Raw genomic sequence first — 13,827 nt, 5'->3', positions numbered from 1 at the left:
CGCATGTATAGAGACAAGGTTAGGGTATGGAATAACCATGGGATTGGCAGGGTTGTGGGTGCATGAATAAGCAGACACATAACGCAGCTGACTGTATAAGGGTGGGATGCGCCCCGACGCGCTGTTTGGATCAAGTCCTTCGTCAGGGGGTGCTCTCAGATTAGGTGGCAAAAACAATTTCCTTTAAGAATGTGAAATGGGGCAATGAAATATGATATGGTTAAAATTTTATATATTTATGTTTGCACATTTAGTTCCCCTTTAACCACATTTACCAAACTGGCAGTAATCCTTGTACCGTATATCAGGTTTAGGTGGCACGTAACAGGATTTTCCTTTGTACACATCTTATTCGCTTATCTCATTTTATCTTGTTTGCTGATGAAAACACGTTTTATAATCCCCTGTGAGTTTAATCTCTGGATGAGAAGAACCCTATTTCCTTGGAAAAAAATGTATAAAGTAGACGACTGAATCATGCATCGGTCACTGATCTTCGTTCCAAGTGCAGAGTAGAGGTGAGTTGTATTAATCAATATGCTACATTGCTGAAGCATTAATATAGACAGATCCTTGTGTATTTTTAGCATGTAGTCTTTGTCGAGTGTGTGTTAGGTGTGAATCATGATCGGTTGACAATAATTATTGTTCAATGGACTGTTTGATGTATATCATAATTGTCAGGATTAGCTGGATATTAATACGTGGACTTGTTGGGTTCTTCAAAGCAAGACACATTATTTGTAGTCACTTTATGCTATGTCTTATGTGTTTAATAACCCAATTAAAAATGTGAATACTTGTGCATGTGGCCTTAGATATTAATGACCTATCCAAAAGTTAAGTCCACGTGCAAATTTTGAGTTTTTGGTGAGTTTTTTACCTCAGTATTTGTAAGCCAGGAGTGGAACAATCAGATGAAAAGCATAATAGAAACACGTCACCACTTATGTATTCATCACCCACTCCTGGTTTTGGTTACAAATATTGAGGTAAAAACTCACCAAATACCCAACATGCGCACGTGGCCTAAAGGCCCTGAAAACTCCCCTGTCAAATTAGTGCTGAAGATACTACATGTTCACATTAAAAATTTTAACATAAAAAATGTTCAGTTTGACAGGTGTCCTATCAAAACTTCTCTTGTAGAATTTTATAAACCCTTTCCCGCTGCTGCCAACTTTCATTTCTGCTCTTTCGTTTTTCGTTTTTCCTCCCCTTCTTACAAGAGCCATAGCGTTTTTATTTTTCCATTGTCCTATCAATGAGGTTTCTTTTTTGTTACATGAGTTGTAGTTTTAAAATACATCTTTTTTTTACCATATGATGTGCTGAAAAATTGTAAGAAATATTTCAAGAAGAGTAAAATTGTGAGAGATAAAAATGCAATTCTGCCATTGTTTTTTGTGTTTTCCTTTTAGTGTTGATTGTGTGGTAAAAATGACCATTGCTATACGATTCTCCAGTCAGTACAATTACTGCACTAACAACCTTGTATATATATACAGTATACACTTTAGTGGTTAAAATCATAAATTTGTAAATAAAAAATAATGTTGGTTTTGATCTTCATTTTCTGAGACATGTAACTTTTATTTTTCTACATCAGGCCTTGTTTTTTTTAACATGGCCAGCTGACAATTTTATTGATATAATTTTCTTTTTTTTGCTTTATAGCATTTACTGTATGGATTTTACCTGATATTTTGACAGACTGGATTTTTGTAGATTTGGCGATACTGAATATGTTTATTTTTTATATCTTTATTTTCAACTGGGGCACATGCGGAGAACATTCAAACTTCTTTGTTATTTTGTATTAAAAAATATTTTACATTTAGTCTCCTCCTAGGGAACTTAAATCTGCAATTGCTTGTTCTATGTATAAACAATATGAAGATCTGCTATCTCCACAGGCTTCATGGGAGTACGTAGAGCAATCTCTGGTTGTTGCTGCTAGTGTGGGGTGCTGGCCCTATTTCACAGTAGTCATCTGCCATATTTTTAGTGTGCTCAACTCCTGAGTCCACTTCATATGCCTCTACCCGAAATGCGATGTACATGTAGAATGGATGTCATGAAGAAAATATGTAGGTCTACTTTGCCATTAATATCAGGCCTAATAGGGCTTATAATAACACTAGGGTCAATTTTGAAGAAAGGTAACAGGACCCTTATTAATTTTTTGGAGTTTGGAGGAAACTCACACAAATACAGAGAAAACACACAGACTCCATACAGATGTTGCCCCTGGCAGATTCAAAGTCATCACCTCAGTGCTGCTAGATGACCATGCCAACCTCTGAGCCTCTGTGCCCCCTTAAATGCCAAGTATGAAATCAAATGGTGATAATGATGTGGGTGTCTATTAACACAGAAGAGACTAAACACAACAGTTCACTTCTTAACTATTCTGTTTTTCTGTATGGAAAAAAATCTGTACAATTTTCAACACATTCAAGTGCCAAGACCCTTTAGGAAATAGGCAAAGATACAGTGTATGCACATGCCAATTAGAAGGCATTGTGCCATAAAGAAGGTTCATATTACATGCTTCCTAAAGAGAAACACCAATCTACGTCTATGGGTATATTAAATTGCCATGAATAATAAGTCCCATGTAAAATCTACTGAGCTGACGCTGACGAGTATGAGGACAGTATTGTCATTATTTTACCCTTGATGAAATAGCTGCTGCAATGCAGGTAGGTGCAGGCTTAACTAGATGGCAGTAGAGAGGAAGCAGGTCTGCACTTAAACAGAGCTGACCTGCAGTGCAGCAGTGAGTCTACCACAGGTGGCAGCAGAATATTCAAACAAGCCGGGTCAAATCCTAGACTGTACCGAAGTACTAAAGGAATAAGCAAACTCGTGGTCAGAGACAAGCCAAGGGGTCAGTAACGGTCAGGAGCAGATAAGCCAAAAGACAAAGGACAGAAACAGGTCAGGATCCAAGTCAAGTCAAAGCCAGGGAACCAGTTGCAAACCCATTGCCAGATTACCAGCATCACCTGCTGTGGTCAACTGTTGAAGTTGGCCACATGCGGGACCAATTTGCTGCCTTTTTTGATTCTGATATTAGATGAGAGGCATGGCAGGACAATATTGTGTAAAATGTCCTGTTGGGTTTGGGTCTGTAGCAGTTATGTGTTAAATGTTACTAATATTTGTTGTTAATAAATTACGTGTTTTGTTATCTTGACCATGTCTCCTATGTATTTCCTCTACAAAGCCCTTAGGTTGTTAGTGGTAAGGTTGTTGACGTCATTGCATCCTGATTCTGTTCTGCAGTATCTATTGGACGCAGACTGAAGAGATGATGACTGTTTACAAAACAGATCTATACTCATCAAGTCAGGTGTCAGAAATAATGAATTCATGATGCACAAATAACAGCCTCATGAATTCACTATTTCTGACACATGTCCAGGTGAGTATAGATATGCCTTGTATGACCTCCATCGTCCCTTCACTTTGTGTGAAATAGATTACGTACACAGAAGAGAAAATGGAGGTTATACAAGGCAGCTCTCTACTTACCAAGTCAGGTGTCATAACTAATGAGTTTTTGGACACATGACCCTTTGAGTATAGTTCTGCTTTGTATTACCGCCATTTTCTCTTCAGTCTGCAAAACAAAGTCACAGAGTAAGCAGAAGGAAGAGATTATGGAGAAAATACAAGTATTATTTTTTTGGGCCACCTCATTTCTCTATACCAAACACACACAAAGCTGCAGTGTTGTACTTACTAACTACTGGCGCTATGAGGGGGCAAAAAAATAAAGTGTGCGGCACAGTGTTTTATTTGGCGCACGGTGTGTGTTGCCGGCGGCGAAATACACAATTAACCAAACATTATTGGGGGCAAAAAAATTATTATTTATTTTTTAACAAACAAATTAATTTAACTATGCCTGCTTGGGGTAGAGTGATGGAAATGGTGTGTGTGTAGCTATGGGGCCTGGCTTAATGTGGACGACGCAGGGGTGGCAGGAGAAGGGGCAATTAAAATAGTGGGGTCTGGGAGTTCGGGGATGGGGCTTGATGCATGAGAGGACAGAGACACATTGGAAGGGTGAGACAAACCAGACATTACAGACACATTGGGAGGTCAGGGGGGAGGAATTGAGATCGTCCTTTGTTTTTAATTTTGTTTCCTTTTTGGGAACGGCCCTGCGGTCTGGGGTCCGTGTGCCGCTGCATGTTTGTGGTGGTGGGGAAGGCCATGCCAGGGTCCGGGTGCTGCTGCTGCATCCTGGTCGTGGTGAAAGCCATTCCAGGGTCCGGGTGCTGCTGCTGCATGCTGGTGGTGAAAAGCATGCCAGGATCCGGATGTTGCTGCTGCATGCTGGTGCTGAAAACCATGCCAGGATCCGGGTGCTGCTGCTGCATCTGGGACCTGGTGATGGTGGCCGACCTGTCCTGATCCGGGTGCTGCTGCTGCATGGTGGTGGCAGTGGAGGAGGTCCAAGCAGGAGCAGAAGTTGTCATGGTGGTGGCAGTGGGCTATCCAACAGCACTCGGCATTGTGGTGGTGCTGTAGTAGTGTCCGGCAGTGCTTGGAATGGAGGTGGCCGTGCAGTGGTATGCAGCAGAGCTCGACATTGATGTCAAGCGTCACAGTGTTGACACAGGTGGATATGCCGCCACTGTCTGCTGAAAATACCGACTCTGCTGCATAGCCTGCACGTAAGCAGCATTGCAGGCCTGCATGACACTAATCTGGAGATCAGAAGTAAGGTGTTCCGACATGCCCTGTTCAATTTGATTAAAAAAAATGATGTGCTGGCCTCTGGAGGTCGGCTTTCACGTGGTCAAGGCTTTTGGATACCTCCCGGATATGTGTATTCATATGGCTAATGGCAGTATCCAGTCGGTCACCCATCGCCTTGAGTCCATCATGAAAGACCGAGCTCAAGTGCAAAAACTCAGGCATGAGTGACCTGTCCGAGGCCCTCTGCTGCTGCCGGGAAGAGCCCCCCAAAACAGGGGGCAAAGGCAGAGGACTGGGAAAGGGGAACACCTGATGGACCAGCTTCCGGGTTTCCAGGTTGTGTGCCAGGCCCACTTGCTGCAGCGCTGTTGGATGGCTTGGACGGGTCCGTAGCTGTCTGATGAAGGACTGCTCCAGAACCAGGGTCAAGAGTGCTGCTCCATGTGCTGTGAAAAAAGAAGAAAAAAACACATTACTACCAAACATTTACAAAAGTTAAGCTCCAACTCCTGTGGAATAGAAACATACAAATTAAGGCAATACAGCACAACCTAATACACAAAAAAATACTTACGTTCTCTGGGCAAGGACCGGTCTCAAAAATGCCTGAATGCAGTGGTATTTATATTTTCTGATCCTTGCACCAGAACCACTAGGAACCCGGCTAACTTGACGAAGGTCCTTGTTGAAGCGATCCTTCATCGAACGCCAACGTGTTTTGACTTTGAGCACTGTTGGATAAACAAAAAAGAATGGTTAGACAATGGACTTTTGGCCATGATCACACAACTGTGTGTGATGAGAGAAAGTCCTGGAAGTTTCTCTCATCACACACAGTTGTGTGATCCCGGCCAAGGTCACTGCTGCATCACACTGCATTGCAGTACTTACAAAATGCATTTCGGACCCGAGTCGGGGCGTTGTCCCAGCCATCCCACATCTCTTTGGCCACCTTATTCCATAGCCGCCGGATCGTCACGTTGTCCGAGTGCTGCTGAACCCGGGTGTCCCACAACAGGACTCGGTCATGGACTAGGGAGATAAGGAGGTCATTTCAATGAGGTCCTCATCCCGTTCTGGAACCTAAAAAATAAATAAAGACATTAATGTTGGATACATTAACATAAAGAATAGAAAGAAAACAGAGACAGAAAACTGGCATGAATATTGAAAGTCAAGAAACAAAAGGAGTCAAGAAGAAAAAGGGAAAGAAAGAGGAAAGTAAAGAAATGAACATCCAATAGTAAAGTGAGGATGCAATAAACAATCAGCCACGTATACGTACACGCTGCCGCCTAGCCTCCCGACCATGTAGAAGATAGACTTGGCACACACTTGGTGGGATGCAGTGAAAATTTTAATATGGAGAGTACATACAGTAGTTGACGTTTCGGTCAAATATAGACCTTCATCAATGTACTATATCAGGATAAAACAATAAATAAAATAAAATGAAAATAAAGTACATACAATAAAAATTCAAAGGTGGCTCAAAAGGTAAACGAGTTCATACATGTAAATAGCAGTATACGGTTACAGATAATGATGTAGAATTACATAGTACTGGTACAAAATAACCGTTTCCCATCCAAGCATCATAGAAAAATCCTAGTGTGAGGATAAGAGAAACTGATAGAGCATGGTGCAAGATCGTGAGTTCAGCAATCGTGATGATGTGACAATGGGGCAGGTACATAGAGTGGATAAAGGAAACAAATGACATACCCTCTCATAAATCACAAGTTGTACATGGGTCACAGGGGTGATAAACAAAGGAAAAACTATGTGTCTAGACATGTTTTCCTGTGGTGCAACGCATGCGTTCACAAACGCAAGCAAACGCATGTGCTTGCGAACGCATGTGTTCACATAGACAGCAATGCGTTTTTTTGCTGCATTCCTTCCACTAACAACCACATAGTTACATAGTTACATAGTTATTAAGGTTGAAGGAAGACTATAAGTCCATCTAGTTCAACCCATAGCCTAACCTAACATGCCCTAACATGTTGATCCAGAGGAAGGCAAAAAAAACACATGTGGCAAAGAGTAAGCACCACATTGGGGAAAAAAATTCCTTCCCGACTCCACATACGGCAATCAGACTAGTTCCCTGGATCAACGCCCTATCAAGGAATCTAGTGAATATACCCTGTAACATTATACTTTTCCAGAAAGGTATCCAGTCCCCTCTTAAATTTAAGTAATGAATCACTCATTACAACATCATACGGCAGAGAGTTCCATAGTCTCACTGCTCTTACAGTAAAGAATCCACATCTGTTATTATGCTTAAACCTTTTTTCCTCCAAACGCAGAGGATGCCCCCTAGTCCCGGTTTCAGGTCTATGATTAAAAAGATCATCAGAAAGGTCCTTGTACTGTCCCCTCATATATTTATACATTAACATAAGATCACCCCTTAGTCTTCGTTTTTCCAAACTAAATAGCCCCAAGTGTAATAACCTATCTTGGTATTGCAGACCACCCAGTCCTCTAATAACCTTGGTCGCTCTTCTCTGCACCCGCTCTAGTTCAGCTATGTCTTTCTTATACACCGGAGACCAGAACTGTGCACAGTATTCTAAGTGTGGTTGAACTAGTGACTTGTATAGAGATAAAATTATGTTCTCCTCATGAGCATCTATGCCTCTTTTAATGCATCCCATTATTTTATTTGCCTTTGTAGCAGCTGCCTGACACTGGCCACTGAATATGAGTTTGTCATCCACCCATACACCCAGGTCTTTTTCATTGTCAGTTTTGCCCAGAGTTTTAGAATTAAGCACATAATTATACATCTTATTTCTTCTACCCAAATGCATGACCTTACATTTATCCCCATTAAAGCTCATTTGCCATTTATCAGCCCAAGCTTCTAGTTTACATAAATCATCCTGTAATATAAAATTGTCCTCCTCTGTATTGATTACCCTGCAGAGTTTAGTGTCATCTGCAAATATTGAAATTCTACTCTGAATGCCCCCTTCAAGGTCATTAATAAATATGTTAAAAAGAAGAGGGCCCAATACTGACCCCTGTGGTACCCCACTGCTAACCACTACCCAGTCCGAGTGTGCTCCATTAACAAACACCCTTTGTTTCCTATCTCTGAGCCAGCTCTCAACCCACTTGCACATATTTTCCCCTATCCCCATTATTCTCATTTTATGTATCAACCTTTTGTGTGGCACCGTATCAAAAGCTTTTGAAAAGTCCATATACACTACATCCACTGGGTTCCCTTGGTCCAATCCGGAACTTACCTCTTCATAGAAACTGATCAAATTAGTCTGACATGAACGGTCCCTAGTAAACCCGTGCTGATACTGGGTCATGAGGTTATTCCTCTTCAGATACTCCAGTATAGCATCCCTTAGAATGCCCTCAGGATTTTACCCACAAACATACTTTTCTAGGCGGCAAATTGACAGCTCTAAAATTACTACTTGTAGCGTTTACAGCGCCAAACCGCAGACAATGAAGTGACGCATGCGTCGTCAAACGTGGCAAAACGCAACCGATCGCAGACACATGCGTCCCTATTGTTAAATATAGGAATACACGACGCATGGGGATAATTGCGGAAGAAACGCTGCACACAACCGCAAATGTGAAACCAGCCTAAGAGGGGAGCATGTGCACATGTGGCACACCGCCAGAGCACATTGCGGTGCACACAGGGAAGAAGGCGGGAGCCCATGAGGAAGCTGCTGCGGCTGGAGTCACCCGTGTCACCGCATGGTGGGAGGAGGGAATCCACATGGAGGCACTTGCAGATGTAACAGTACCCCCTCCCTTTATGCCCCCTCTTCTTCAAACCCCCCAAGGACTCCTTTCAGAGAAGATGAAGCTAAAATCTGCCTCCTGAATGCCCACAACCTCCCATTGGAACCACATTCTCTCCAAGTCACTGGAAGAAAGGTTACATCTTGTAGCATGACTCTCTACATCGAAGTACCTCACCAGACTTCCAAACTAATACTGGCTCATAAGTTCCCAGCCACGGAAGACCTAAGTAAAAGGGGTGAAAAATGCCAGTCAGCGCATAAAAAGCAATTTTCTCTGAATGTAGTGCTCCTATCTGGAGGACAACAGGTTCAGTGATGACTTGAAAGTGTTCAGGTAGGTCCTCTCCTTTAGCGGGTGACTTTCAGCGGATTCAGAAGACATCAAAAGTTAATTCGATACCGATCCACCACGACCTGTTGTACAAAATTTCCCATTGAATCGGAGTCAAGAAAGGCTGTCTCATTGAACTGAACTCCTCCATAGGACACAACAACATTTACAGTCGGTGATGCAGAATCTTCTCTCTCACCTAAGGAGGCTTCACTCACCAAGCCCTATGTTCAGAACTTTATTCCTGACTGTCCTAAGAGGTCTAAAGTACTCCGTGCTAGCGCAGCCGAAGCACATTCCATTGGCACAACCACTTCCAGACTGCCGCTCTGCCAGCCTAACTCAATCAACCTGCATGAGTTCCACCAGAACAACTCTTTCAGGAGGCTGAGGAAAGAGCTGCCTTTGGAAAGAAGGAGCCAGACACTCCAGTTTTCTATCACACGTCACCTCTTTAATTTGCTGCTCTTAAAACAAGAGGTCAATATGGATTGCCATGGAGATTAATTCATCCAGGGATGCCAGGATTTCACATCCAGCTAAATCATCCTTGACCCTTCTGGATAATCCCTCCCAGAAGGCAGTTACCAAAACTTCATCATTCCATTACAGCTCAGAACACAAGGTGCGATACCGGACAGCATACTAGCTGATGTGCAATTCTCCCTGATGCTGTCTGAGCAGGGAAGATAGAGTTGAAGAAGCATGACCAAGTTCATCAAAGATCTTTCAGAAGGCCACCAGGAAGACCTGTAGGTCCATGGTCACATGACCCCCCTCTCCAACAAGGCGTTAATCTATGGAAGGGCTTTCCCTGCCAGATGGGATATCAGAAATCCCACTTTAACCTGATCAGATGGAGACTGATGGGCCAACTGTTCATAGTGCAGAGTGCACTGGTTTAAGAATCCATGGTACAGCTTAGAGTCTTTGCTGAATCATGGAGGAGCCGATAACCCAATATTCACACCAGGGGTATAAGTCACAGGCAGGCTAGACTTGCCAGCAGCTGCGGCAAATTGAGCTGGAGCGGAAGGAGCGGCCATGTTCAGCGCATCCAAGCGAGTAGTTATAATCCTCAAATACAAAAAAAATATCTTTGCTGTTTACACTGACAGGAGATTTCTTGGAACAGGTCTGAGACCTGGGGAATCTTGGGATCAGCGGAATTCATGGCCTGAGCAAACTGTTACGCATGCAGGTGGTACACATGGTTCATGGACCCACTGTGCCACTGACCGGAACCATCCTTGAGAGGCATGACTAAGGAGCTACTCTGGTGTTCACTGGAACCTCTAGTGGTGAGCTCAGGCTTGTGCAGCAGGTAACTGCCAGGTGCCACTCTAGGTCAACTGTTATGTTTGCTAATGACAGGTGTTATGAAGGCAATCCAGAAACACAGTGTGCTTAGCGATCAGAGCGCACACAGTGATCTGACAAATACCCAAAAATACAAGAACGAGCTCTGAGACGTGGAAACTCTGTAGACTGCACACCTGATCCTATCCTAAACACAACTAAAAGCGGCTGTGGATTGCGCCTAACAACTACCTAGGCAACTCGGCACAGCCTAAGAAACTAGCTAGCCTGAAGATAGAAAAATAGGCCTGACTTGCCCGAGAGAAATTCCCCAAAGGAAAACGCAGCCCCCCACATATAATGACTGTGAGTAAGATGAAAAGACAAAACGTAGGGATGAAATAGATTCAGCAAAGTGGGGCCCGATATTCTAGGACAGAGCGAGGACAGTAAAGCGAACTTTGCAGTCTACAAAAAACCCTAATGCAAAACCACGCAAAGGGGGCAAAAAAAACCCACCGTGCCGAACTAACGGCACGGCGGTACACCCTTTGCGTCTCAGAGCTTCCAGCAAAACAAAAGACAAGCTGGACAGAAAAAAGCAACAAAAAAGCAAAAAGCACTTAGCTATACAGAGCAGCAGGTCACAGGAACAATCAGGAGAAGCTCAGATCCAACACTGAAACATTGACAAGGAGCAAGGATAGCAGCATCAGGCGGAGTTAAGTAATGAAGCAGCCAACGAGCTCACCAGAACACCTGAGGGAGGAAGCTCAGAAGCTGCAGTACCACTTGTGACCACAGGAGTGAATTCAGCCACAGAATTCACAACAGTACCCCCCCCTTGAGGAGGGGTCACCGAACCCTCACCAGAGCCCCCAGGCCGACCAGGATGAGCCGCATGAAAGGCACGAACAAGATCGGAAGCATGAACATCAGAGGCAAAAACCCAGGAATTATCATCCTGAGCATAACCCTTCCATTTAACCAGATACTGGAGTTTCCGTCTAGAAACACGAGAATCCAAAATCTTCTCCACAATATACTCCAATTCCCCCTCCACCAAAACTGGGGCAGGAGGCTCAACAGATGGAACCATAGGTGCCACGTATCTCCGCAACAACGACCTATGGAATACATTATGTATAGAAAAGGAGTCTGGGAGGGTCAAACGAAAAGACACAGGATTGAGAACCTCAGAAATCCTATATGGACCAATAAAACGAGGTTTAAATTTAGGAGAGGAAACCTTCATAGGAATATGACGAGAAGATAACCAAACCAGATCCCCAACACGAAGTCGGGGACCCACACGGCGTCTGCGATTAGCGAAAAGTTGAGCTTTCTCCTGGGACAAGATCAAATTGTCCACTACCTGAGTCCAGATCTGCTGCAACCTATCCACCACAGAATCCACACCAGGACAGTCCGAAGACTCAACCTGTCCTGAAGAGAAACGAGGATGGAACCCAGAATTGCAAAAAAATGGAGAAACCAAGGTAGCCGAGCTGGCCCGATTATTAAGGGCGAACTCAGCCAACGGCAAAAAGGACACCCAATCATCCTGGTCTGCAGAAACAAAACATCTCAGATATGTTTCCAAGGTCTGATTGGTTCGTTCGGTCTGGCCATTAGTCTGAGGATGGAAAGCCGAGGAAAAGGATAGGTCAATGCCCATCCTACCACAAAAGGCTCGCCAAAACCTTGAAACAAACTGGGAACCTCTGTCAGAAACAATATTCTCAGGAATGCCATGCAACCGAACCACATGCTGAAAGAACAAAGGTACCAAATCAGAGGAGGAAGGCAATTTAGCCAAGGGCACCAGATGGACCATTTTAGAAAAGCGATCACAGACCACCCAAATGACTGACATCTTTTGAGAAACGGGAAGGTCAGAAATGAAATCCATCGAAATATGTGTCCAAGGCCTCTTTGGGACCGGCAAGGGCAAAAGCAACCCACTGGCACGAGAACAGCAGGGCTTAGCCCTAGCACAAATCCCACAGGACTGCACAAAAGTACGTACATCCCGTGACAGAGATGGCCACCAGAAGGATCTAGCCACTAACTCTCTGGTACCAAAGATTCCAGGATGACCAGCCAACACCGAACAATGAAGTTCAGAGATAAGTTTATTAGTCCACCTATCAGGGACGAACAGTTTCTCTGCTGGACAACGATCAGGTTTATTCGCCTGAAATTTTTGCAGCACCCGCCGCAAATCAGGGGAGATGGCAGACACAATGACTCCTTCCTTGAGGATACCCGCTGGCTCAGATAAACCCGGAGAGTCGGGCACAAAACTCCTAGACAGAGCATCCGCCTTCACATTTTTAGAGCCCGGAAGGTACGAAATCACAAAGTCGAAGCGGGCAAAAAATAACGACCAACGGGCCTGTCTAGGATTCAAGCGCTTGGCAGACTCGAGATAAGTCAAGTTCTTATGATCAGTCAATACCACCACGCGATGCTTAGCTCCTTCAAGCCAATGACGCCACTCCTCGAATGCCCACTTCATGGCCAGCAACTCTCGATTGCCCACATCATAATTACGCTCAGCGGGCGAAAACTTCCTGGAAAAGAAAGCACATGGTTTCATCACTGAGCAATCAGAACCTCTCTGTGACAAAACCGCCCCTGCTCCAATCTCAGAAGCATCAACCTCGACCTGGAACGGAAGAGAAACATCTGGCTGACACAACACAGGGGCAGAACAAAAACGACGCTTCAACTCCTGAAAAGCTTCCACAGCAGCAGAAGACCAATTAACCAAATCAGCACCCTTCTTGGTCAAATCGGTCAATGGTTTGGCAATGCTAGAAAAATTACAGATGAAGCGACGATAAAAATTAGCAAAGCCCAGGAACTTTTGCAGACTTTTCAGAGATGTCGGCTGAATTCAATCCTGCATGGCTTGGACCTTAACTGGATCCATCTCGATAGTAGAAGGGGCAAAGATGAGCCCCAAAAATGAAACTTTCTGCACACCGAAGAGACACTTTGATCCCTTCACAAACAAAGAGTTAGCACGCAGGACCTGAAAAACCATTCTGACCTGCTTCACATGAGACTCCCAATCATCTGAGAAGATCAAAATGTCATCCAAGTAAACAATCAGGAATTTATCCAGATACTCACGGAAGATGTCATGCATAAAAGACTGAAACACAGATGGAGCATTGGCAAGTCCGAACGACATCACTAGATACTCAAAATGACCCACGGGCGTATTGAATGCAGTTTTCCATTCATCTCCTTGCCTGATTCTCACCAGATTATACGCACCACGAAGATCTATCTTAGTGAACCAACTAGCCCCCTTAATCCGAGCAAACAAGTCAGATAACAATGGCAAGGGATACTGAAATTTAACAGTGATCTTATTAAGAAGGCGGTAATCAATACACGGTCTCAGCGAACCATCCTTCTTGGCTACAAAGAAGAACCCTGCTCCCAGTGGTGATGACGATGGGCGAATATGTCCCTTCTCCAGGGATTCCTTCACATAACTGCGCATAGCGGCGTGTTCGGGCACAGATAAATTAAATAATCGACCTTTAGGGAATTTACTACCAGGAATCAAATTGATAGCACAATCACAATCCCTATGCGGAGGTAGAGCATCGGACTTGGGCTCTTCAAATACATCCTGATAATCAGACAAGAACTCTGGGACCTCAGAAGGGG

General features: G+C 44.0%; 1 protein-coding gene across 5 annotated transcripts in view; it reads left to right on the top strand.

Annotated features, from left to right (window-relative positions):
- Positions 1-453: 453 nt before the first annotated feature.
- The window catches only part of LOC138667605 (bactericidal permeability-increasing protein-like), a 295,646-nt gene continuing 282,272 nt past the window's right edge, over positions 454-13,827 (top strand). For all 5 annotated transcript variants that reach the window (XM_069755743.1, XM_069755742.1, XM_069755739.1 and 2 more), the window contains exon 1: positions 454-518. The gene's annotated coding sequence lies outside the window, so the exon portion shown is untranslated. The remainder of the gene's footprint in view (positions 519-13,827) is intronic.

The sequence above is a fragment of the Ranitomeya imitator genome, chromosome 2, assembly GCF_032444005.1.
Source record: "Ranitomeya imitator isolate aRanImi1 chromosome 2, aRanImi1.pri, whole genome shotgun sequence".
Classification (NCBI taxonomy): Eukaryota; Metazoa; Chordata; class Amphibia; order Anura; family Dendrobatidae; genus Ranitomeya; species Ranitomeya imitator.
This window is presented reverse-complemented; position numbering and strand designations above follow the sequence as displayed.